This window comes from Corvus kubaryi, unplaced genomic scaffold (genome assembly GCF_017639235.1).
Source record: "Corvus kubaryi isolate FWS band 111438036 unplaced genomic scaffold, C.kubaryi_AGA036_p1.0 37300, whole genome shotgun sequence".
Classification (NCBI taxonomy): Eukaryota; Metazoa; Chordata; class Aves; order Passeriformes; family Corvidae; genus Corvus; species Corvus kubaryi.
In genome coordinates this window covers 14,038,459-14,063,083 of record NW_024581093.1, presented here as the reverse complement: position 1 = coordinate 14,063,083, position 24,625 = coordinate 14,038,459, and the positions used below count along the sequence as shown (strand labels likewise).

General features: G+C 39.3%; 2 long non-coding RNA genes across 2 annotated transcripts; both read right to left on the bottom strand.

Moving 5' to 3' along the window:
- Positions 1-444: 444 nt before the first annotated feature.
- On the bottom strand, positions 445-7,051 carry LOC121664341. Its single transcript, XR_006015959.1, has 2 exons — positions 1,164-7,051; positions 445-677 (listed from the first exon to the last, which is right to left on the bottom strand). It is a non-coding gene; the product is annotated as an uncharacterized LOC121664341 (long non-coding RNA).
- Positions 7,052-18,243: 11,192 nt separating this feature from the next.
- Positions 18,244-24,264, bottom strand: LOC121664034. The gene is made up of 4 exons (XR_006015853.1): positions 24,130-24,264; positions 23,203-23,315; positions 19,337-19,471; positions 18,244-18,344 (listed from the first exon to the last, which is right to left on the bottom strand). It is a non-coding gene; the product is annotated as an uncharacterized LOC121664034 (long non-coding RNA).
- Between the last annotated feature and the right edge of the window lie 361 nt (positions 24,265-24,625).

Here is a 24,625-nt window from a genome sequence, read left to right as displayed (position 1 = left end):
GTGTGAATGTGTGCTAGAGAGTGGGTCAGAAAGAGAGAGTCAATAATTCATAGTATACTTCTACAGGATACTCCTTAGAGGATCTCTAAAGTGCATCACTGACATTTATTAACAGATCCTTAGAAGACTCTCCTTGAAAGGCACAGAGACAGTATTATTGTGCCATTTTATAGAGAGAAAACCTGAGGTAGGAATTCAAAGATATGTACTATCTCACCGAGACATTAAATGAACAAGCCAAGATGGAATCCAAGCATTTTTCCCTCCCAAGGTAAAATTGTACCGGAGTGCACTTCTGTGCAAGATTTCACTTATGACCAGCAGGAACCAGCAGCAAAGGTGTAGCTCAGGTCACGTGCAGTGGGTGCAGTCACACACCTGAGTGTGACCAAGGTTATCTCCACAGAAAACACCATTACCACAAAGCAGAGATCAGGGTCTACATGAAATTAATCAGACATTTTTATTTTGTAGGTTTGGCACAGGATGGGTAACATCTTCCTTCAGCAGAAAAATAAACAAGAGAACATCCTGGGTGACCAGTCCAAGAAAAGCCTGAAAAGGTTGCTGAGCTTGATGCCACGGATTTTCAGGGTTGCAGTTCTGGGCTTTGGAGGTGGTGCTGCCCCATTCATCCTTGGTGATGGTGATAAATCCCAGAAGCAATTCATCTTCCCCTAGAAAAACCACTGCATTATATTTATACTTTTCCTTTGTAATTCTTTTTCTTTCCATGGACATAGAGAAGGAACTGTCTACCTTGAGTCAGAGCAGCATATATTTTAAATTATTAAAAATCCTTGCAATCAAGAAACAGAAAGGGAGAAAAGAAGGAAAGTAGGAAGAAGCCTGTGCAGTACAGTAAGAAGGATGGCTGGCAGTATATGGACATTCCTCTCAAAGGAATGTTAGAACACACACTTTGGCATCTAAAATCTTCCACAACTCTTAGCCACTGATACCCTATAAAGCTGACAAGTGGCCACTGCCACCAAAGCTGTGCCATCTCCCACCCCACTTCCCTCCAGACAAGCAAATTGCCCATCACCAGCCTGGCAGGAGAGACGTGCAGGTGGACCACAGCAGCCACCCAGCTGGAAATGATGTTGTTACCCAGGACTCAGGACACAATTAAACCACAATATTTAAGCACTGCTGCTCACCTTTGAAGAGAAAGAGCCACAATCCTGCCGTGCCTGGACACGGAGTTAGTCCCATGCGGCAATGTGGCACTGAAAATCAAAGTTTGATTAAGCTTTTTTAGTATTTTCATTATTAAATAAAGCATATAGTGGCTTCAGATATAGCCAGACTTGGTCCCAGCAGTTTCTGCCTGATGATGGTGGGCAGCAAGGAGTTTTTTACACTCACAAAACACTTGTTGGATCTTTGAATAATCCAAGACTATGTAGTAGGGCAAGACATTCCTGCAGTTCATCTTCACAAAACATGATGTCACTTATGTACAGACTCTTAATCCTATTCCTCCTCCAATTTTCCTTTCAAATATGTGTTTTGTACGGAGTTATCCATCAGACAGCACATTGTCAATGAGATGTGTCATTGCTGTGTGTGTACTCCGATAAAATGAACCTAATGCATATGTAAATCTGCCTTCTCAGGAAAAGTGTGCTGAAACACATTTGACTTGAAATCTCAATGCAGAAAGATTTCAGAAGGGTAGAAATGAAAACTCCCCAATTGCAAGAGTGAAGCTGCAGCCCTTGAGATCCAGAGCCGCAGTCCAAGGAGGGACCCACGACAGCGGGGAAGCACTGCCAGAACCATGCACTGCCAGAACCATGCACTGCCAGAACCATGCACTACGCTGGCCCCAGCTCCTGGGAGCCCTGCCCCTCATCCAGAGGCTGCAGGGAAGGAGCAGGTCCTTGTCCCAGCGCACTGTGGGTGCCAGGAGTGCCCGGGGCAGCAGCCAGGTAACCTTGTAGAGCACTGGGCAGCCGCGCTAATGGAATCACACAGCGCTCGCTGCTCTCAGGGTATTGCTGCAGCCTCGGCAAAGTGAGCGCAGAGACCTCCACGAAAAACAACTAAATAAATCCTCAGCCTGCTAACACGGACCTACCTAATTGTTGGGGTGCTTTTCATATTTATTTATTTATTTATTTATTTATTTTTAAAGGCAGCTCTTTGGAATGGGCTCTTGAAAGTAACCATTTAAAATAATTTGTGCTAGAAACAATTTAAGGAAAGGATTTAAAGATATCGTCAGGTAAATTGCTTTGTTGACAACAGATATTAAGTGCAGTCTATCCTGGCTGCAATTAGGCACCATTTCCCCTGTTTTATGATCATAACATGTTTTCTTTATTATTAAGGAGTTTACAAAGCACTGCAATGTTAATAGGTACCTGCTGAAAAGAGTAAAAATAGGCATTAAGGACATTAACGGAAAGTTCATCAGAAACTGCAAAAATGGATACATCTTACAACTAACTAACTCTTACTCAATATATATAACTGATTTAAAAACAAGCCAGTAAAGTTATTAGTGATGCACAAGGACATAAGTATATGGATCTTGCCATCCATATTTGCAGAATTTGCAGGAAGAAATATAAGGATCCATAAGGTGGAAGGAAATTTCCTTGTTATACCAACATGCACCTAATGTTCTAAAAACCAGTTTTTCTTAGTTTTGAACCCAAACTCCAAGTTTATATATGCCATATCTTGACTGTTACAGACTACATACACACAGAAAGGTTTTCTGCTTTGTAACAGCACCAGTGGATAGCTCTGTGGAAACCTGCTGCCTTTGAGAGCAGGGGGGAGTGTGCTTTCCAGAAGAAAAGTAAAAACCAAAGCTGTTCTTGTAAAGTATTTTTATGAGAGAATGACTGTCTCTTTGGTTGGAAAGTAGAAAATATAAACAAAAGACCTTTGTGATCTGAAAATATGGTAGTTTTTAAACTGCACCTTTTAAAAGAATATCTCAAACCCTGAAAACTTGCTGCTGGATTTTGCTGTTTAAAGTAACAAGGTGCATCCTTCTTTACAGCAAGTAATATACTGAATCACTCATGCCACACATCTCTCAGAGGATGTTGTGCCTGAGTTCAGTGAAAGGCTTTGTTTTGGTTTCTAAGTGCTTTCTTGTTTATTTGAAATGGCAGTATTTACATCTCATAGCTTATTAACTCTAATCACCCAGTTCAGTAATTAAAAAAAGGCAGAGTTGTCTACTGACATTGATCACAATACAAAAAGCTGTAGTACAAAGAGTCTAATGAAATATTTTTGTAAATTGTAAAAGAGGATAATTATGAGAACAGGAAAAAACACCCTAACTGCACAACTTCTTTTAACGGCATCAATATGACATCGCTCAACTGAGGTAGTGAAGCAAAGCTGGGAGATTGTGAAGTTTGATAGGACAATGACAAATATATTTATGCTTTTGCAGCTTTCAGGTGATTTTGAGGGGTGATACCTGAGATTTAAAAAAAAAAAAAAAAGTAGAATTTAATTCTCACTTTTTTATATAAAGAGTTGGGAAAGAAAAGGCAAATGAGCCACTTGCTGAAAATGGAGCAGGTGACGCTGAAATCCACCTGCAGGTAAAGGTGACTTTTCTTCATTCAAAGAAACTTCTCATTTTATTGATAACCATCTGTTGAACATTTAATTTTATGAGATTATTTTCAAAGCAGAAAGTCTCTATATTATGACTTTTCCTCTACAAGTAGTATTGTTGATGTTTCAAAGACACTATATTTGATAACTAACACTTAATGCTTACTGCCCTTTGCAAAGTATTCTGGACAGAAGGTTAGAAACTGACATTTCCAGTTGAAAATAATGCATTGTCAAACAAGAAAACTGCAGGCTATAATTTTTAACACATGTATCTATTATTTTAAACATGAAGCATTGCATCAATTTGACATTAATTTATATAATAGGGACAGAAAAGGATAATGCAATTTTCAGGGGCTATCTACATTTAATTAACTAGCACCAGTCGCCTGTAACAAAAGAAAACTCTGCTGCAAAAAATAAAGCCTGTTTGTATACCTTCTATCATGCATTATTGAAGCACACAATGTCATTACATGAAATAATAAGTGCTTAAATAGAGACAGCAACTAATAAATGCAGACACAAAACTTTCATAAAAGTTTGTAAATACAGTATTGTATGGAAATTCTGATGCATATTAGCTCTCATATGCACTGTAAAATGTTTTATTATGAAAAAAAGTGGGTAAGATACTTATCTTTTAAATTGGAGTTTAATATTTTATTAGTGCCAGGCACACAATTCTCATCAAATGGCAGGAAACTCTTTTTTGTACAGATATAAATGTCTAGAGTTTAATATTTCAAAGATAAGTACCTACTACTGCATCTATCACACTGCAGCTTAATGGAATTTACTTTTTCTTAAATATTTATACTGTATGTGTGTTTGGTTGTCAAATGATTGTATAACTACTGAGAAAGAGCTGATAAGTTGGGCAACAATCTTGCAAATTATTATTTTTCAAATTTGAAATGTTTAAAATCTTGAATACAGTAAAGAATACAGGATTTGAGAATTTTAAAACATGCAATTTTCTTGGAAAAATAGTATTCTGTAATTGAAAACCAAACAAAAAAAGTTCTTCCAAGTGAACCCTCCATGGCAGAAATCGTCTGACCCAAACAATTACATTTGAAGAAAAACAGGATGACATTAGCAAGAAATATTTCCTGAGAATCCAAAATACACACTAGTGAGCAAATTAAACTGAGACCAGTCTTTGATATTTCCAGTGTAATGTACAGAGAGCATCATTCAGGTTCTGCAATACCGCAAACTATTTCATCAGTTCTGAGAAATGCTTTCTGATCCATGCTGATACAATTACCTAGCCTTTATTGGCAATTTAGACCTGCTTTTAGGGACATTTTAGAGCAAATGATGTTTTCTTGATATTTTAAAAAAGCAGCACTATTTGCTATACCTTTGGGATAAGGTAGAAATGGAGTTAGAGGCTCATTAAATATCTGATTGGTACAATGTGGTTTTTGCTACTGTGGACTAAACTACCAAAAATGAAGATATGTTCCTGGAGGTTCTGCTCCCCCTTACAATCAAATGGTATTTTTATTTGGAATATTTCTATAAAATATCAGCTGGCATTTGCTACTACTGTACCACTTAGAAGAGCCTTAAAATCTGCCTAATAATTGAAAGATATTGAAACCTGCCTAATAAATTTTTAATATGAGCATGTGTGAAGGGCGCACCATATCTTTCTTTGTTCCTATAAAAACCTGATGTCCAGACTATGACCAAGTGAGCCTGAATTCCTTTTGATGTTTCTGTAAGTAAAAAAAAAGTGAAGCAGTTACAGAGATGAAAAAAGTAAAATGAGATACTCTTAAATGTTCTTTACAGAGGGATCTAACTGAAATGACATCTGAAACTAGACATCAGTCTCCTGAATGACACAAAGCCCAAAAGCTCCTATCAGTTTGTCTTGCAACTGGTATAGCTTTAACTTAGAGTCTTAAAGACAGCTGCAGTAGCCTTAAATTTTAGACTTTAATTCAAACCCTGCTTTCATTAGCAGTGGCAAAGCTGTTAAATTAGGTCCTCTTGTCCTCATTGCTTTCAATAGCAGATACAGTCAAAAGTGGACTCAAAAGTTGTATCAGTTAATGTTTCTGTGATATTTTCAACTGTTTGCAATTCCTCCCTGCTTTCAGAAAATTCACGAGTGTTTCTGAGTTCTCTATATTACACAGCTATTTTTATGCCATATTGGTCTGAGTAAATAAGACGCAGGAAAGTGTGATAAATCAGGAACATACCATTGTAATACATAAAAGCTGATAATTTAAAACCCTTTTAGATAGAAGTGAGATGCCTCGTGAGAATACTGGTGTGGTAAATAAAATCTGCTAATTTAAATCTTCTAAAATAATGCTTCCTGCTGTTAGCATCCAACACACAACATAGTGAGAGAGTTATTAAGCAGCCCTGCGGAGGGTGGGATCACATCCCTGTCAGCATCACAGGGATAAAACTTTTGTACTGCACGTTCCTCCAAGGAGAGGAGCAAACTGACAATGCTGACGTAGCTGTGTTAGCAGTTTGGGATAAATTAACACACAAACAATTTGATCCAGAAGTCATAGGTATTTGTAGACCCAGGAATGTTACAGATGCGTGACTCAAATCAGTTTGGAGCAAGGTGAGTTGCGCTGTGGATTAGTTTTAAACCAAAGCATGTTTTGTTGTTTCAGACAGGCAGCGAAATTATCTGACATTTGCCTATTCTGATTCAGACACTCAGCCACCAGATTAAGAAAGGTTTTAAAGTCCCAGTTCCAGAAACCAGTGAGACATCTCATTGCCAGAACACCTTTTTTCACCCCTTCACTGCCCAGTGAAGTTTTTCTAGATGTGAAACAACAAGCAGCTGGAAAGCCTAATGCAGTTTGCATCACTGAGGGGGAAAAAGGAAAAAAGATAAAAAACAAACTAACAAACATAACCCCTCCTACCAGAAGTGCAACCCTGCTCCATTTCTGGGGAGGTCCAGGGGGTGGCTCAGCCCAGGACGTGCTCCCCTGCCCTGTGCAGTGAGAAGCAAAAAAGGCCCTCCAACCTCCCCTCCTCCCCAAAACGCAAAGCTGAATCAACAGTTGCACATCCTGCCTTTGGCCCTATCCTTTCCCTTAAGAAAATGTCTGTTGCCATCACAGCTGTAAACAACCAGCACCCAACATTTTGCTCTTCCACAGCCTCTGCCTGTACCCCCCTACTCTGCCTGCGGGGTGTGATAAGGGCTCCATGGACATGCCCTGCTAATTTCACTGGCACAGGGTTCATATTCTGAAGCCACAGACTGGCTACTGTGTGAGAGAAATTTGGGTAGAATTAAAGCCTTCTTCTCAAGGGCCTGGAGTTCATTGCTGCCTCACAGCTCACTGTTTACCCTTGTAAAAACAGAGTCCAATGTATGGGTACTGCCCTGGCTGCCCGATCAAGCATAGAGATATCCATAATGAAGCAAGTGTGCAAGGTTTACAAACGTGTTAGGTGAGAACTAGAGGTTTGTTTTTGTTGTTTTTTATTTTGTTTATTTTTTAAAATACTTTAAAACTGAAATAAAAAGCATGGGCTGCCAAGAACAGACAAATGTAACCTACTGGGTATGAGCTTGGCACCAGTCTCATCCAACAGCTTGGAGGTCTCCAAGATCCAGGACCTTCCTTCTACCTGAAAAGCTTGGTACGAGGTATTACTTTTCAAGTCTGAATTTTTACAATTAGCAAGTATTTTCTCCTTAAAAAAAGAAACAATAATAACAACCAATGGACTTCTCAGATACCCTTTACCCATGCTACTAGGAGCACAATTACACATGCTGGTTTTAAAAATGCCAGCAGATATCTGGGAAAAACAGGGGTGGCTCGCCATTCTGGTTATCCTGCAGAGAGAGCTCAGAATTTGGTAGCAAATGACAGACTATTCTGGGGAGAAACTGATCCTACAACTGCACATGACTAAAAAGACCCAAATCTGCAGAGTCTTGAGAGGAGAGAGGTAGAGAACCAGACCCTGGTGCAGCAGGTCCTGGGGCTGACAGGGGGGATTGCAATGACTCCCAGCACAGCAAGTCACCAGGACCTGCTGCAGAGTTATAGTCACCACTGAGCTGGAGGAAGTTTTCCAGAGGCCACATGGAAAGAGCAATGAGCTGGAAAGCCCAGTACAAGATGCTCAGTGTTCCTGTCACCAGAGAGACCTGGTTTTTCCCCAATGCTTTTAAGCAAAGGACATTCAGAGATGTGACCAAGATCACAGGGAGTAACAGTGCCTGCCCTGAAGAGCACAGATATTATCTCATGTGCTGGGCTACAGAAGGGACAGCAGGACTTGGCAGCCCTGTCTGTGAGTGCCAGGGCACTCCTTCCTCTGAGGACATAAATATTGTCACTGGATCTGAGGATCACACAGTCCCATCAGCATCTCTGCAGGTCAGGGCATTGTTGCTCTAGCTAAGCAGCCAGCCTGCCTCTCTGAGCAGATATTTGCCCACTGCCACAGCAAAGCTTGACACAATTTGGAGACAAAACCAACAGAATAATTGTTTCAATGCCATACGACAACTGTATTAACATGAGCAAATTATTTTGGTAGGGATTCAATTTCATAAATGTGGCTTCAAATGCTGTTCCATAAAAACTATAATGTTTTTTTTCTTTCTCACCAAAACGAATAAAAACTTTATGATAGGTTCAGCACAGTACTTTAAGTATTTGTTTTGTTAATTTCTTAAAACAAATTGGATTCCCAGTAAATACAAAACTTGGACAGCTGCATTAAACAAGCAGTGGGGAAGCAATCTCATAATGATTATCATGCAGAAGCACACTACAGAAGAATTCCCAGAATTTCATCCAAACTGTTATTTGCTCTATTATAAACCTTCTATAAAACCCAATATAAAAATTCCTGAAGGGAGAGAAAGCATTTCTAAATATTTGCAAATACCCTCCAATGATTATAGAAATTTGTGGAGGATGAGATGTTAACGGATGACAACCGAGTTTGGAGATATGGTCTTTCTCCCTGTGTTACTGCACTGAGAGGGAATCAGAGCACTTGTAACCATTTTCCCTCCAGCTGAAAGTTTGTGAATCCAGACAACCTAGATTTTGACCCTGAACCCTTCAGGGCAGGCTTGCCCCAGGTTCCCACAGGAGCTGACCCCACACACAGCAGATCTGGGGGTCTCTATCCCAAGGTGGGTCTCATTCACTCAATGAGCCTCTGGGGCTTCAGCCATCAACAGGAACTGGGGTGGAAAGTACTATTCTTGTCGTTTCAAGGAATCTGAGCAGGTGGGACTAATGAATCTGAATAAAAGCCTCAGCTGGCTGGGATTTTGCATAAGGGTATTTGTGCATTTCTCTGTCTGAATTTCTTTATCTATGGCTGGAGGGCAGGAGGAGGCAGGGCTGGCTGACACTCACCTGATGCTCTCACCATGTGTACAGGAGCTGATGCACAGACCTGCACTGCCACAACAGCACCACATCTGTTCACCTGTTGTCTCTTACCTTTTGCACAGAATTTGTCTTTCAGAAACAAAATAGCTGTGCACAGCAATTTTCATAATGCTTCACGGGGACTCGTAAGCTTTCTGCAGTGATGTATGAACCCACTCCCCTTGGTGCTGCCAGGAGGGGGGCCAGTGAGGAAACACCCCATACAACCCATTGGGTTAGAACATACTCAACTCTAATTATCATTTATCTAACCTTGAAAAAAAATCCTGTTGTAAAGCAGAATATTATTGAAAAAAATTAAAAATAAAATCTGTCATCCCATGGGGCAGCCCTTTGAGGATTTAAGAACGAAGGCAAGCTCCCAGGAAGCAGGGGTTTGGGATCTTTCCAAACAAAAGGGATTCGGCCAAAAAAATTGAGATCTCTCTTCTGTGAGTAACTAATTAGACTTTGACAAGTCTTACAGCCATTATCATCCCTCCGCAGGCCTCTGCAGGACATGCTGGCATGTGGAACATTATTTTGGTGAGTTCCACAGTCCCTGGGAAGGAAGGGAAGCATCCGTTTGTGTGCCTTGAGCAGTGCAAAGCCAGTGCTAATGAAGCCACCTCCCAGAAGAGCTGCTTGGCATGGGTGCAACACCACAGTGACATTTTCTTTGGCCAGAGATTCCAACTGGGATAGCACAATGATTTTTGCACCTTGTTGCTTTAAGTTTTTGCTCTCACTCTTCTGGTTACACCAGTCCTATTTTGCCCTGACCCTGGGACTGAAGACAACCAATTCATCTCTCTGTGTCACTTTTGCTGTCCCCCATGGTCACTTCCAAATGGAGCCCTATAAGCTCTTGGGAAAGAAGCAGTGTCCAGCTGTCACAGACCCTCACCTGTGCAGGGGCTGAACAGGGACTCCTCAAGCTGTCCATGGCCTCACAATCCCAGTACTTCTGTCAACCTTGGAGCATCCAGCTGACACTGGAAGATGCAATTTTCAATCCACTCACTGATTTAATGCAGATGATCTTCTGAGGAGGTTGTTTGTAGAGCTCGTACCCTTCCCTTGAGGATTTAGGAGCAAAACCCACCACATGGATATGATATTTGATCACAGACAGCAGCAGAAGTAACTGTCCATAGGATGTGGAGTCCTGTAAGAACCCTACTATGCTCATGTGCAGACCCTATAGAACATAATCCTAAACTTGTGTATATTCATATGTAGAAGAGAAAAAAATAAATCTCATTTCTATCAGCATAGTAAAATGTGTTCTACTTTACACAGAGAATGCCACACCTACTGATGAGTTTCCACATTTCTCAACCTAGGAAAGCAGAGCAGATATTTCTGTGGGGAAAAATCAGCCCACTAAAGGGGATATCTTGTACTCCACTGTCTGCTGCCAGGGATGAAGAAGAAGGGCAAGGCCTGCTCAATGACCACAGGGTAAATCCAGGGCAAGCAATAAATCCAACATTCAGTTGCAAGCAGTATATTAATTTACCCACAGGTTAGAAGTGTCTACTGCTGTTTCATTAAATAATAATTCCTGTAAATTTGGGAGCATAACTGTAATCAACCCTAAAGGCATGGTGTTCCTATTGTCACTGTCCCTAAACCACCATACTTATTTCCACATGGTACAAGGTATTTTTAATATTCTCACACAACCTTGCTTTCTTACAAATTCATATCAAAAGTTCAGGAGACTGTGCTCTCTCCCAGATGTGGGTTTGTGCCCACAAACCTACAACAAGGCAGAAGATCCCTGTGGTGCTCCAAGCAGAGTCATGTGCTGGGGCTGCTCTCCTCCACAGCTTCAGGAGATCAGCTGCAAGCTGGGAAAACACACATTTTTGGAAAGACTAAAGCCCCTGAAGAGTGTTACCAGGAATAGAGGCACTTAAAAAACACCTGGCAGTTCTGCAGTTCTTTTAATGTTGGGCCTCATTCATGGTCGGGCTTTATGTTCAAGCTGATGAAACTTTCTTTATTTTAGCAAAGTTACACTACAATAAAATGAAAATACCAGACATATTAATCCAATCCATAACTTGGTACTTCTTGAAGAGTAATAAAATTTACCCTGACACTGCTTTTTTTTTTTACTGTAAGAATGCCTTAAAATACCAGTGTGTATTTTTCACCCCTGGATCCCTAAGTACCACCTGGCTGCTATATTTCTATTTTTAAGACAGTAAATGCTGCTGAACCAAACTGTCCGTACTGTTCTGTAACCCACTGTACTGACTCAATTGTCAAGACTAACCAAATGAATAAACAAATAATAATGACTTTGACTTTAGTGACACCTGCTCATATTTATTATTTCAAATGATATTTGATGTGTTACTTTATAACTATGGATTTATACATTTTATTAAAAAAATGCAAAAATTTAAAAGGAAATTCAGCAGAGATGGTGCATTTTTCCCCTGAGAAACATGTCTCCAGCCTTGGTAGTGGTAAAGGGAAAATGGTGTGAAGAAGCATAAGAAATGAAAATGAAATGGGGAAATTTAATTTGATTCCTTCTCTCAATGCCTTCCCTCTCCCAATGCAGTGTACTTACTGTTTGGGGATATATTAGCCGTCAGTGAAAACTGGTCTTGTATTGGAAATGGAAACAAAGGAAACTTACCACTAATGTTAAGTTACAATGATTTAAATCTCTAAAATATACTGAAATTGCAAAAAAAATTATTTTGCATGATTTATCAGAATTATGTGTCTGGCAGCTGAAAGACTAAAATAGATGAATACTCCATGAGGCACCGGTTTTCTGAGGAAGTGCAGTGCAGGATTGCTGTGCTGGTGTCTCCATCTAGAATGCTTTCTTTCTGTGGACTCATAGGCACCTAGTATTTTAAATTCCTTGCACTGCACCAGGGTTATGGTACTATGTTACAAAGTTATTCAGAAACCTGATTGGCCATGTTCCTGCAATACATTTTCCTAACCCCAAGATAAAGATCCATGCATCTCTTTACCCTTTAAACAAAAAAGCTATTGTAATAGCATGTAGTGTGATGCATGGCATGAATACCAAAACATGTACATGCACTGCTAAACTGTTTAAGTATGGAAGAAGTAGTGTCTAATAGCATCAGGAAATTGAAATTTAAAAATTTTTCTCACTCACTTATTTGATGAGAACTGGGCTGCTGACAGGTGAAGCAGAAAGTCATTTTTCAAGTTAAATGCCAAGTGGTTATATAGCATAATATTCAGTCAAAATTAACCACCTCACTGCTGCATTGACATACAGCATATTTAATGGCAACAGTTTCTGCAAAGAAAACTATAGACCCTGGGGAGTTCTAAGAAATGGAAAGAAAATCTTAATAATACTTCAGTTGCTTGCTAGAAACAAAGAGCGATAGTGTGCCCTAATTCATGGCAGAGAGAACAAAACATAACTATTTGTCAAAATTAGAAATATAATTTTTTTAGTCTCTTCCAGGTGCAGATTGCATGTTTTAAGTCAACAGATGTGCCTACCTAATTTAGGAGCCAGTTTGGACCCACAACATGATTCAGGGACAGAAGAAAAGCTTTTTGGTGCATTTCAAAAAGTTCTTTGCAGAATGTCAGTCTCAGAGTCATCATCCTGCACAATGACATCTTTAAGCTTTTGGGACTCTCACCATCATTTCTGAGGACTTCACACAGATCAGCTTCCAGGCATGTATCCAAAGTGCAAACCTTTCTCCAGTGAGAGATTTTTTTCCATCTTTGACATTTAATCTACATTTAATCTGGATTAAATTTTTTAAGTACAAATTAAGAGTAAATTATATTCTGCATTCTGAATGCCTTTTGAAGTTGTGGTAGTTGAGTGGATAACACAGCTAGCCCTCAACGTGGGAACAGACAGTCTGATTGCACTCTGAACTGGGGGGTATTTTTCATGTCTTTGTTTTTCAAAACATAGTAACTATTCCTTGCATGCAAAAATCTTCTTACTGGGATAGGCTACAAGGAGCTTCTCTTTATGCCAAAAAAAACCCTGACCCACACAAAGGAAATTTTATTGCTCAAATAATCAAAGCACTTAAAAATTAAATTCAGAGAGAAAGGAAGCATAAGTGGACAGTAAATAGAATTTTTAAATGAGAATAAACCCCTATGAGTAATAGAAAAACAGGGGAAATGGCAGGCAGTGGCACAGTAAAAAAAGGTATTATCCTCTTCTGCTAGCCTTTTCTCATAATAATTTACACTATGGGTGGTAAAGTTAAAAAGGAGCAGAGCAGAAGAGAACACCAGGGAAATGAGATTTGGTGGGATTTCCAGTTTTACAGCATTTAAATTGTATTTGGATTTTCTTCCCCAATATGCAGAGGGGCCAGGCAGGGACCCCAGCATGTCCACCCAGCATCACCACCAATTTGGAAGGAAGCTGGAGGGTGACCCCCTTGGACAGACCCCCCCATGATGATTCCTGGAGAGCTGGTCAGTGGGATCCGTGGGAAGGGATGGGGAGAGCACACAGGGTTTGGGTGTTGTAAGAAACACCTTCCTTCTAACAGAGGAATAACCAGGCTCATGGCAGCTGGGCTGCCAGGAGGCCCAGGGAGCAATGGGAATATCTTGAGGATAAGCAAAGCAGGAAAAATCAGAGATCTAACCCAAAGAAAGTCCTCTAAAACAAAGGCAGAGCCAAACTCTTAAGGCCAAAGATCTGCCTGTCCCTTCTCATCAGTAAAGTCAGGCTTCATAAATGAGTATATTGTGACAGGAAATTATTGAAGAGAAAAGCGTAGATGGCTTTTTGTATATATCAAAATTCTTTCTTTCGCCTTGACAGGATCAAGCAAATAATTCCTCAAAAGTCACAGAGCTATTCAACAGGTGAACAGCTGCCAAGACAATTTGAAAACTCCACATTATGGTCCATCATGTAACTCATGTTTGCTCAGTAAATATTATTCTCTTGGGACATCTCATGCAGAGAAACAGATGCCAGTTGATGACCCAACCTTTTCCTGGTCTTTCACTATTGTTTATGTGAAAGAAATACAGGTAGATATTTATAAATAGAAATTCCTCAAATCTCACCAAAGTGATGTTTCCTTATGTTCTGCTCCTCTTCTGTAATATATCTGAGGTTTTGCTGGTTGAACCCCAGGGAGGGGAGGTGGGGGGAAGAAAGATTGTAGTTAACATATACGAAACTATCTTGAGGATTTATGGTGTATGAGAAAAGTAAAAACCACAGATTTGTATAATTTTTACTAGAAAAAGATGTATTGAGCTGGCAGCAGCACTAAGATGAAGGGAAATCATGAAATTCTTCATAGTATTATATGAAAATTGTCAAAGTGTTGGGATGCCCTAATCATCCATGAGCCAGCTGAAAATAAAGTGTATTTATACTGGAATTTTTCAGCATCTTTGGACAGTAGCTTAGCTTTCTTGTAAGCTGTAATATTCCACAAAATACTGTTTATTTGATCTTGTCATAGAATACAGTAATAAAAGAACTGTAAATGTATCTTATTTATCAGCATGTCTGCACGTTTGGGTTATCACAGGAGACATGGGTTGTTTTTCCTTGAAGGAACTGAAATGCCTGGTGGTTACTTTAGATGAAAACAGAAACAACAAAAAGCACTACAGAGATATTTCTTTTGGTTGTTGAATGTGATGTTTCTTTCCAATTATATCTTATACACAGTTATTAGAATATGGTTTAAGGGGTTTTGTGACAAAAAGAGAATACATCTGAAATGCACACCATTATTAGCAATACCCAGTAATGTTCTGCTGCATGTTAGAATTTATGTAATAAAAATGTTAAACAGCCAGTGATTGGATTTGTTTACAGGATCTAAAGAGGGGAATTGGGAAGAACCCATGAATAACTTGCCTTGGAGGAGTCCTTTCTAACTGGGTGCAGATGGATTGGACCTGGAAGAAGAGACTGATGCAAAGTGACTGTAAAACATTATTCACTTACATTATTACTTGGAGTATACTGACTATCACGAGGAGGTTTCTTCATGGTCAATCAGTCGTGCCCTGGTATTAAAATACTTTTAACATGACTCATGAAACCTGCTCTTGCAGAAAATGTGGAAAAAAAGGAAAGAAAGCATGGGAAAAAAAACCCCCAAACCTCCCACAATAATCCCTCCCCAGATAGCCAGCATGGAGCCAAATTACCCACCAGAAGGCAGTGGCTGCAGGACCCCACAATGAACACCAGGCAGGAGTGCTCCCAGCCCTGGCCACCCTGGCCCCATGTGTCCCAGGGCTTACTCTGGTGCACCAAGCAGAAACCCTTCCCTGGAAGTCAGTTTTGCTGGAGGCACCTCCCATTTTGAAGGCATCTCCCTCAGGAAGACGAACTAGGAGTGCCCACTGCTCCCTCTTTCAGTCCTCCCTCTGACCATCTATTCTCCTTCCCTGGTATTTTACCCATCAGATAGATCTAATTATGGTCCTAAAACTTAAAGGCACCACCTGGATATTAGTGATCCTGACTTGTATAGTTATTTTCCCTGCTATATTTGTAAGCACGAGCCCTCAGGATTTTCATGTCATTGCTATTTCAGTTAAGCAGCTCAAAGTAATTTCCCTGGAACTGATATTAAATTCTATGGCATGAATACCTCCGTGTGCGGATATAAGGATTTGTATACATATTAAGAATTTTTGCAGAACAATTAGCACTTATTAAAATCAATTATCTCTTATAATTGAATGAGAAAACTCTAGAGATTAAATAACGGGGGAGAAAAAGTCTAAAATGGTGAAAACCAGAGGAAAGTGCGTTATTTAATGGCAATGCCTTGCTCCAGAGGAAATAATGACCAAGTTTATCCTCCCAGAAAGAAGGGATCAAACTCTTGGGTGTGCAACAGAACTTAGTAGTAAGTTCTAAAAATCATATTCATTCAGCAATATTTAATGCCTTAATTTACTTCCAATGTACTTTTAGACAGTGAAATCTGTATTTTAAGATTTGACAAGAACCAAAAATGAACAGAATTTTCTAGTGGCAGAAGTGTAAAAACTGGCAAGATGAATTAGCACAATTACAGAGTGTATGGTATGTCTCAAAATAAATTTGCAATTACAATTTTATTAATTCAGCATATGCATCTGGTTTGTGTTACCTGACTAGAGATAGAGAGGTTGATGTTAATATCTAATAATTTACTTATTTATTCTTTGAAATGTTTTTGTCTGTTAAGATAGTTATTTCCCAGTGCTAATTATATCATTATCTATAAATAATTTAAATCAAAGCAAGCTTAACAGTACATAAATGTTATACAGCTAGGCCTTCAGTAAAGCTTTATTTTTTCTAAGGCTAAAGATATGGAAGTAGTAAGTTACTCTCAAGAATTCACAAATGTCAATGCCAAAGCTGAATATACAATTTTACCTGTGTCCCTCATGCTGTCATACATCAGTGATGTACCAGTATATTGATTTATAGGATTATTACTGCCGGTTTAATAGGTTGCTTTAAAGATATAAAGTACTTTTATATCAATCACTTCTTCAAAAATAAGACTTTCTGAGCTGGAGGTCTCGTGCTGACCTTTCAAAAGAGTGAGGATTACCCACAAGGAGCTTGGTCAAGAAAACTCCATGCTATTGTTTTCTTCTTCTTTTCTTTTTTTTTTTAAACTATATCCTAAATAAGCAAATCACCAGCAAAAAATCTACTGATTAGCTTCTCTCCTCCTTCCTCCACCGTGAAAATATACTGATTAGCTCCACCACACATCCCACTCCAAATAATGCTGCTGCCAGTTTTGATATAAGACTTGCACTTCATTAACATGCAAGACATGTTCTTGGCTTTTTTAAAATTATCATACCTGGGTTATGAAAAATAACTTTTAAAATAATATGCAAAATAAGCTTTTTAACATAAAATTTTCACACCTGCATTCATGAAAATATAAAGTATAAAAGAACCAAAATTAAAAAAAAAATCAAAACAAGCGAAGAATAAAAAAAAAAAAAAAAAAAGACAAAAGAGAAAAGAAAACCGCACAACCCCTCAAAACCCAAGCAAATGCTACGGCAAAAATGGGCTTTTCTTCTCCCTGGAAAGTACTTCCATGTTGTTCTGGCTTATGCTTAAATGAAAAGAACAGGTCAGGGATAACACAAAGTAATTTAAAGGACTTACACTGCAATACATGGGATTGCCCACAGCTACACCTTGCAATCACCCAGTTCGTATTTTAGGTCCTGACATAAGAGTTCATAGTATTTTACAATTCTATGTTCCATGTCAGTGGCTGACTGTGGAGTTGAATATCAGTCCTATTTAAATCTGCAAGAAAATAGCTGCAGGTGACATAACCTTTCATGTAGTACCACTGTGTACATATACAAATAATTGAGGCTCTTGACCCTGTCTACGCACATACAACTGTAAGTACAAACTTGACATTTTGATACTGCTTGTAGCCTTTCCCGTTGTTATTTTCTGTTTCAATAATCCATTGCAGGTAGAAAAATGAAAGAAGGAAGCATGAATGATTAATGCTGTCAAGGTAAAATAATGTATTTAGAAAAATCTATAAATCTGTTATTTGTGGCATTTTAAAACTCAACACGACACTCTTCGGTGCCATTCAGCCTCTTTTACAGCAGATAAATGTAAACGTTTTGCAGAAACAATGGCAGCACAACCCTTTGAACACTGGTTTTGGCACCAAAAGTTAAAGGGATCGGCTGTAAACTTCTGTGTATAAATGAATATTAAACAGAGATGAATATTCATACAGTATTATTAATATTTAATGTATATGTATGATGAAAAGTGAATGTGAATAAACTGCTGCTCCTATACAAGCTTCTTGCCTTTATCTTCCTGACTGTGTCCAGGCATGGATTATGGCCTTATCTCTGGTACTTTTTCCAGTTTGCAATTGTAAAGTGAGTGTTTGGAACAGACTATATTTATATTTCTGAAATATTTAGTGCACCTACCTTGCTGTCAGACAGGACAGCCTCCTTAGCCATTAGATATATTTTAGATATATATGTTCATATAAATATAAAAATATTTTGGTCTATATTTAGTAGTTGACATTAAACATTGAATCAACAATGGGACAGCTGAAGACCTGATGACTGATTTTAGATAGTTTGAATTTTCTTTGGACTATTTTTATCTTTAAAAAAAAAGTGATGGAAGAATAAGTACCACATTTGCCCTCCTTTCTGGGACCAACCTTGCATACAGCCTGGTGCTTTTTTCAGCAAGAATAAAGGTCCATCTCTCCTGAAGCCACTGCAGTCCAGGAGCTGGGCGTGCTCACAATCCCAAGTTACAGTTCCCTGTGGATATCCCAAACATGAGATAAATTATCAATACCACTTGAAATTGAAAGAGATCTTTGCAGAACAGTGCAGATGTTAAATTATATCAGCCCCCCACCAATCTGCACTTTTGCTGTTTTCTTTCACCTCTGAAATGACAGCCAGGCAATCAAGGCAAACGTTAGAGTATAAACAAAATATTCTCTTCTAAAGTAGTGAGGGGCCTTTCATGCTAACAAGATGTTTTCTCACTATGAAGACAAGAGCGTACAACAAAGCCACAGCTATCTGCTAAAATGTCTTGGAGATGTTACATTTGTTAGGTGCTCCAGCAAGTCATTTAAAATTAAAGTTAATTAAATTAATGTGATATTAGCTGAATTGTTTCACTTGATAAATCTGGAAAGCCCAAACTGCGCAGCTCAGGTTTCAGGAGACAAGTGTATTAGCAATGCATGCAAATGATCAGAGTTTGCAGATTCAAAAAATAATTAAAGCAGATCTATATAGCTTGCAGCAAATTTCACCTGAAGTCACAGCAGCTGAAGGGCTTTAAAATGATGCTTATTGCTAGATATTCATGCTGCCCTTGAAGTGTAATTTCAGTTTTAAGAGAAAAGTGTCCATACTTCCCGTTACATTCTGACCCATTTTGCATACATTATTTTAATCCCCACTGTGCTCCTTTGCAGTCAATTAGGACTGTTAGACCCCACCCATACAAAGCCCTTCCCACCTACTATTTGTCACTTTGTAAGATAAGCAGCTTTGAAATTGTTTCCCTACTTAAATGTCTGAAGAAATTATCATCCTTAATTCACGAAGAAATTGGAATGTTACCTAAGTCATGCCAGGTGACAACTGAAAGAAACAAATAGCTTTGAAAATCAAAATAAAATTATTTTACATGCAAAATAAATACATATTGCTGCTGGAAGAAATTAATTTCCTATATAGGAAAAGCTTATATCATGAACTTTTAAATTTCTCTTTCAGAAAAAAAGACTTACTTTTATTTCTGTGATTTTCTCTGCCTTCAGTTTGAAGAGCTGTGTTGCACAGGACAGGTTGCTCCCCATACTGCTGTTACTGTGTGCAGCTGCTATTTAACTTCTCAGGCCAGAAAGTGAAACTCAGAATAATAACTGTCACATATAAGGATAAAAAGCAACATAGGCAAAATTTTTGAATTAAGTTTGCAGTCATAGTTGATTGGAATGCACCTGAACTACAGAAACTTGCTTAAAGATGCTCACTTCATGCAGCCAATGGGGTTTAATAACTTAAAATTAACTAAACTCTTGTAGTATAAAATATAATGGCTCTGTCAGAATCGAAGAGCAGAATGCTAATTTAGGATTTTAAATAATAATTCTGAATAAATGGAAATGTCATTAAAAGGTAGTGGAGTTTTTTTAATTTTAAGTTCATAAAGGGACACCTTGAATTAATACAAGCCATTAAAAATACTCCTAGAGCGAGCAAAGACTTACAAATGTCAAAACCCTGAGTGAGCCAGAAAGAATTTAGCTCACACTTGAAATATTCTGGGTCATAGACATGAACGTGTTCATATTGAAAATACTGTAAAACTCATATGTATGTTTTGCAAATCATAGAGTTCACAGGGAAGCATCCATATTTCTGTGGGCAGTATTTTCTGACAGGCCCCTCCTGGAAATCCACCTCTTGGCACATCAGTGCTTGCCATCATTTCCAGCCATTGGCCACCCTCTGTTCTCTGCACTCGCACTTTCAATATCTACATGAAACTCGTAAGGAGCTCATTCCCTTCCTCACCAGCATCAGTGAACACAGGAACGAGCCCAAGTTTTGGCCAAACCTTTTCCAGTAGTGAGCAGCATGGGTGGCTAGTCCCAAGGGAACATGCTCTGGGAAATGCAGTGTCCCCTGCCAGCTCCTGCAGGTCATGGGAAGCCAGTCCTAAGGGTTCTGAATAAAACATATGACTGAGTTTGTTACAGCTGTAGACAAACTCTTTTCCTAATATTCAGACTAAAATAAAAAGGAAATAAAATGCCAAAAGTGCCAGCTCAGCAGGGCTGAGCAGTTCCAGCAGCAGAGGTTACCTCACAGCCCTGCTGGCTGGGTTCTGATTAAAGTTCCTGCTCTGAATTGGGTGACACAGTAAGACACTCTGAAAACGGGACTCCTGCTTTGGCAGCAGCACCCAGGACAGCCTTACTTGTGTTCTAGCAAGTCTGGGTTAGAGTTTCAGTCAATATCAAGACTTAAAAACTGAAAAAACTAGACAGAAGTTCAAGATAAATGGATGGTAGAAGCAAGACAGACCACTCAAAACACTGATTTTGCACTGCATTTTCTTTCTTTGGAAGTGTAAAACATTGTCATACCACAGTGATGCTCCCACCAAATATCTGCTGTTGCTTGACCAGAGCCTTTTCACCAGTGCAGCTCTATCGGCCTCTCCCTAATGCACCACCAGGGCTGGGAAAGTGGCCATGAATTATAAACCAGAAGAGGTTATCTTTTAATTGCATAAAGAAGCAAAAAATTCCATTTCATACAGAAATACACACACCTTACATGCAAAATAACTCACTCCCCAAGTGGGAAAACTTCTGAAGCTAATTTCTTGTGACTTTGCATGTCATAATGAGACTTCCTGGCCTAATGAAGTGTGAGCTCCTGCCTGTGCTGTTGGGAGACCTCTCTCACATGTGGATGCTCTGAAGCTGGTCCCTCAGTGGGAACATTCATTTGGATTTCCCTCTCTTACCACCCGCTTGCCTTCACATGGCCTTTGGGAACTTGCTGCTTCTGAGACTTCCCCTCCCCTGTCAGAGATGGAATTGTCATCACAAGCATCGGCATCATCTGGATCAAGGTTTACATTCAGCTACTGGAGCCCAGGACGGCCACAGGTACCTTGCATAAAACATTGCTCAGAATCAAGCTATTATATCCACTCTATTCCAGTTCTGGCTCTTCCCACAGAACCCCTCTCAGGTCTTCACAGTCCCTGTTCTCACAGTTCAGGCTGTGGGAACACTGACCTGACAATATGCAAATACTTTTTACAATGTTAGCATATGTCAGCATAAATGCTCATGTACACCACAGATTGCTCTCCCCACAATCAGCTTCTCTGGCAAGAGCTAATGAACCTCCACAGGTTATGTGGTGACAGAGGCTTTTGGAGCAAAAACCTGGAGGACATGAAGAGGACCTCCTGCAATACTGAAGTTTTCCTCTTAAAGCTGAAAGGAAGGGCTTCTTTACTAACTGAGAGGAAAACCTCAGCTTGTGCCACATCCACATCTGAATCCCATTTGTTCCAAAGAAGGAATAGTATTCAGGATTTATGTACAGTAGTGCATTTCAAGTGAAAGTTCAAGCCCACTGTACTGCACAGCATGCATGGATTCTGCTGGACTGAAAGACAGCAGGAAACAAATGCACCCATCTGGCCACATAAATCAATCACTGAAAACTGAAGATACACCCACAGAAGGGAAAAAATGATTAATAGATCTGTGATGTGTAAATTTTTATTTAACTCTAAAATCAGACTAGAAATTGCTTTTTGAAGAACACCATGTCAAGGACATAAGGACTTTGCAATAGTGAGAATCTTCTAAACCTGTCAGAAGAGACAGGATAGATTAAAAGCACACGGTGAATCTGGAAGAAGCAGTGGGAAGGGAGGCCTTGGCCATGGTTTTGCCATTTTCACCTGCACGCAGTGGATGTGCCAGCTGGCGCTGGACATCATGGCATGAGGGAGAACAGCCCTGCCTGTGAGACACTCCAGCAGTTTGGTTGAGTGATTCCTGGGGACTAAGCCTCATATTGCTTTTGCTCTATATCCAGTTCTCTCAGTCGGTTCAAATCTTCACCACTGTGTTGACGCTGTTGCAGAAGCTGAAGCACCAGAGGCTCTGCTGGCAGCTGAGGATACAGATGTGGGGTGTATCCAGTGCAGGCAGGAAAGCCCCCAAAGATAGGAGAGAGAACAGAGCTCAACATCTCAGTTCAGCACTTTTCTCCCCCTGATCTCACGCTGTTTTTCTGGCAAAGGGTCATATCTTGAGTACATCCTGCTGAAAGAATACGTCTAAGTTGATGGCTTGGAGGAGACACTTCTGGATCTGGCCATAATCTCCCTGTCCACACTGTCTGACTCGGGAGGTTTCTGCCCCTTAGGTCTACTGACTCGTCTTAAAAAAAATGTTATACTAGATCTATTCCCAGGCACATTTTGTCATTAAAAATGCAGTGTTTTGGCTGACTTTGGCTCACAGCTCAAGTATTAGCTCCTCAGAAACCACCTACCTCAGAGACAAGCTGGGCACTCATTAGTCACTTGCTAAACGTAGCCCTGTGAAACAGCAATACACAGCTTTTTGGGGTGTAAATCTAAAACTTTGGACAACATTCTTGTCTCACAAATGGACTTTTTCCTGCCAATATGCTGACACCTTCTCAAGCATCTTCATGTGTCATTTGGGAAGGAACACAACCACACACCAGAACACGGATGTGACTGAATTCTTTTACGTCATTAACAAGTTTTGTCATTCCATGGGAGTGGTAATTGCCTCCACAACATTTAGGGACCAGAAACGGCCATCTTAATCTGAACCAGCCTGTCTTGGCAATGGGAAGGCCTTGAAAACACAGTCTTTTCAAATTGGCTGACACAAAGCTCACCCCTATCTCTATCAGCATTGCAATAAATAAATGATTACAGTCAAACTACTGCCACTATTGTTATTAGCAGCCTGCAAGTGAAAGTTGAATCAGAAGAACACCGAAGAATGAAAAAAACTTTTAATGCTCATCTCTATTTCAAGTCAGACTAATTCCACTGGAGAACATGTGAGGTACTCACCAGCACAACATCTTCAACCTTGGTTCCTGTCACTGTGGGCACCCAATTTGCAATCACCACCACATTTTTTATTTGTTTTTTTTGTCTTCCTTTATTCACTGACTTCTGCAAACCTTTGGGAGGAGAAATGAAGACTACTATAGCAGCTTTTAAATTGACTCTTATATTAAGAATGTTATGTTTTTTATATCTGCTCTGAAAGGGTAATATGAAACTTATGAAATATTTACTAAGTGTGATGCATAAACAACAAATCACCTCTTTTCCATTAAATATTTTTTGTGAAAGATATTTTTAATAAAATACTGCAGCTTGCAATTTAATTACAATGAGTAATTAAAACTTAGAGGATAATCATTTTTGGCAAAAAGTCAGTTTTTGTTAAAATTTTAAGATAGAAAAAAGATGCATATTACGACCATAATACTGTTAGTAATTAAGATAAATGCATCAATTATTAAAGATGCAAACATGTCAAGCAAGCATAACTAATTATTTGAGCATGTTAACAGTTGTTTAATGTTAACAAGCAGTGAATTATTAAAGACCCCATGTGTCACATTTTGGACTGCATAAAATATAATGTTCTGGAAGGGTTTATGATTTTCAGGTTTTGCTTAGATCTTTCCAGTCAGATAAGCAATAAATTTAAGATAACTCGCATTTAAACTGTATTTCTAAAATAATTAGCTGTAATTGTGTAATGAAACGTTGTATTTCTCACTTTATGAAGACTTCCAAATTCAGTTAACATGACCAAAATGTATCAATAGGTGCTCTATGCTGTAAATACGTGATTTCTGTACATGAGTGTGCAATTTCTTCATTAAAAAGAGATATGGTATTTGAGAAGCTTAAACTGTCAGAGCAACAACTATACTGAGATGAAAGAGTGCATTTTATGTGAACTAATGCTCGTATTGGTACCTGGCTTTGTATTTCAGTGGCTGAATACCCTCCAAAGGAAGTATCCACTTCCTTCCAAAGGAAAGATCCCCTTCAGCCAGCTCCTGGTAGCTGTGCTAAGGCAGCTGCTCTCCCATCTCCAAATACCTGTTAGTGGTACCACAACATCTGACACAAGAACAAAACCCATCAGAATGGTTTAGAGTTGAACAAACCATCACTCTAAATACTGAGACTCAGTTTGTCCTGGTTGTGGATTTGGTGGCTGGAGTTTCTTTTTTGGCAAAGACAAAATTAGGCTTATTTCCCTGGACTTCCTTCTGGTAGACTGAAGATTAAAATCTTTTTGTCTAAGCATTAGCTGTTAAAACTTGAATTCTGGTGAGTCCCAAAGGATTTATTGCAAATCAGAGAGGAGCCAACACATGGTCAATGACTGAAATTTTGGATATTTACTGCAATAGCTTTGCAGTGCTACCTAATTGCATTTACAGACAGACAGACAGACAGCTGTCTC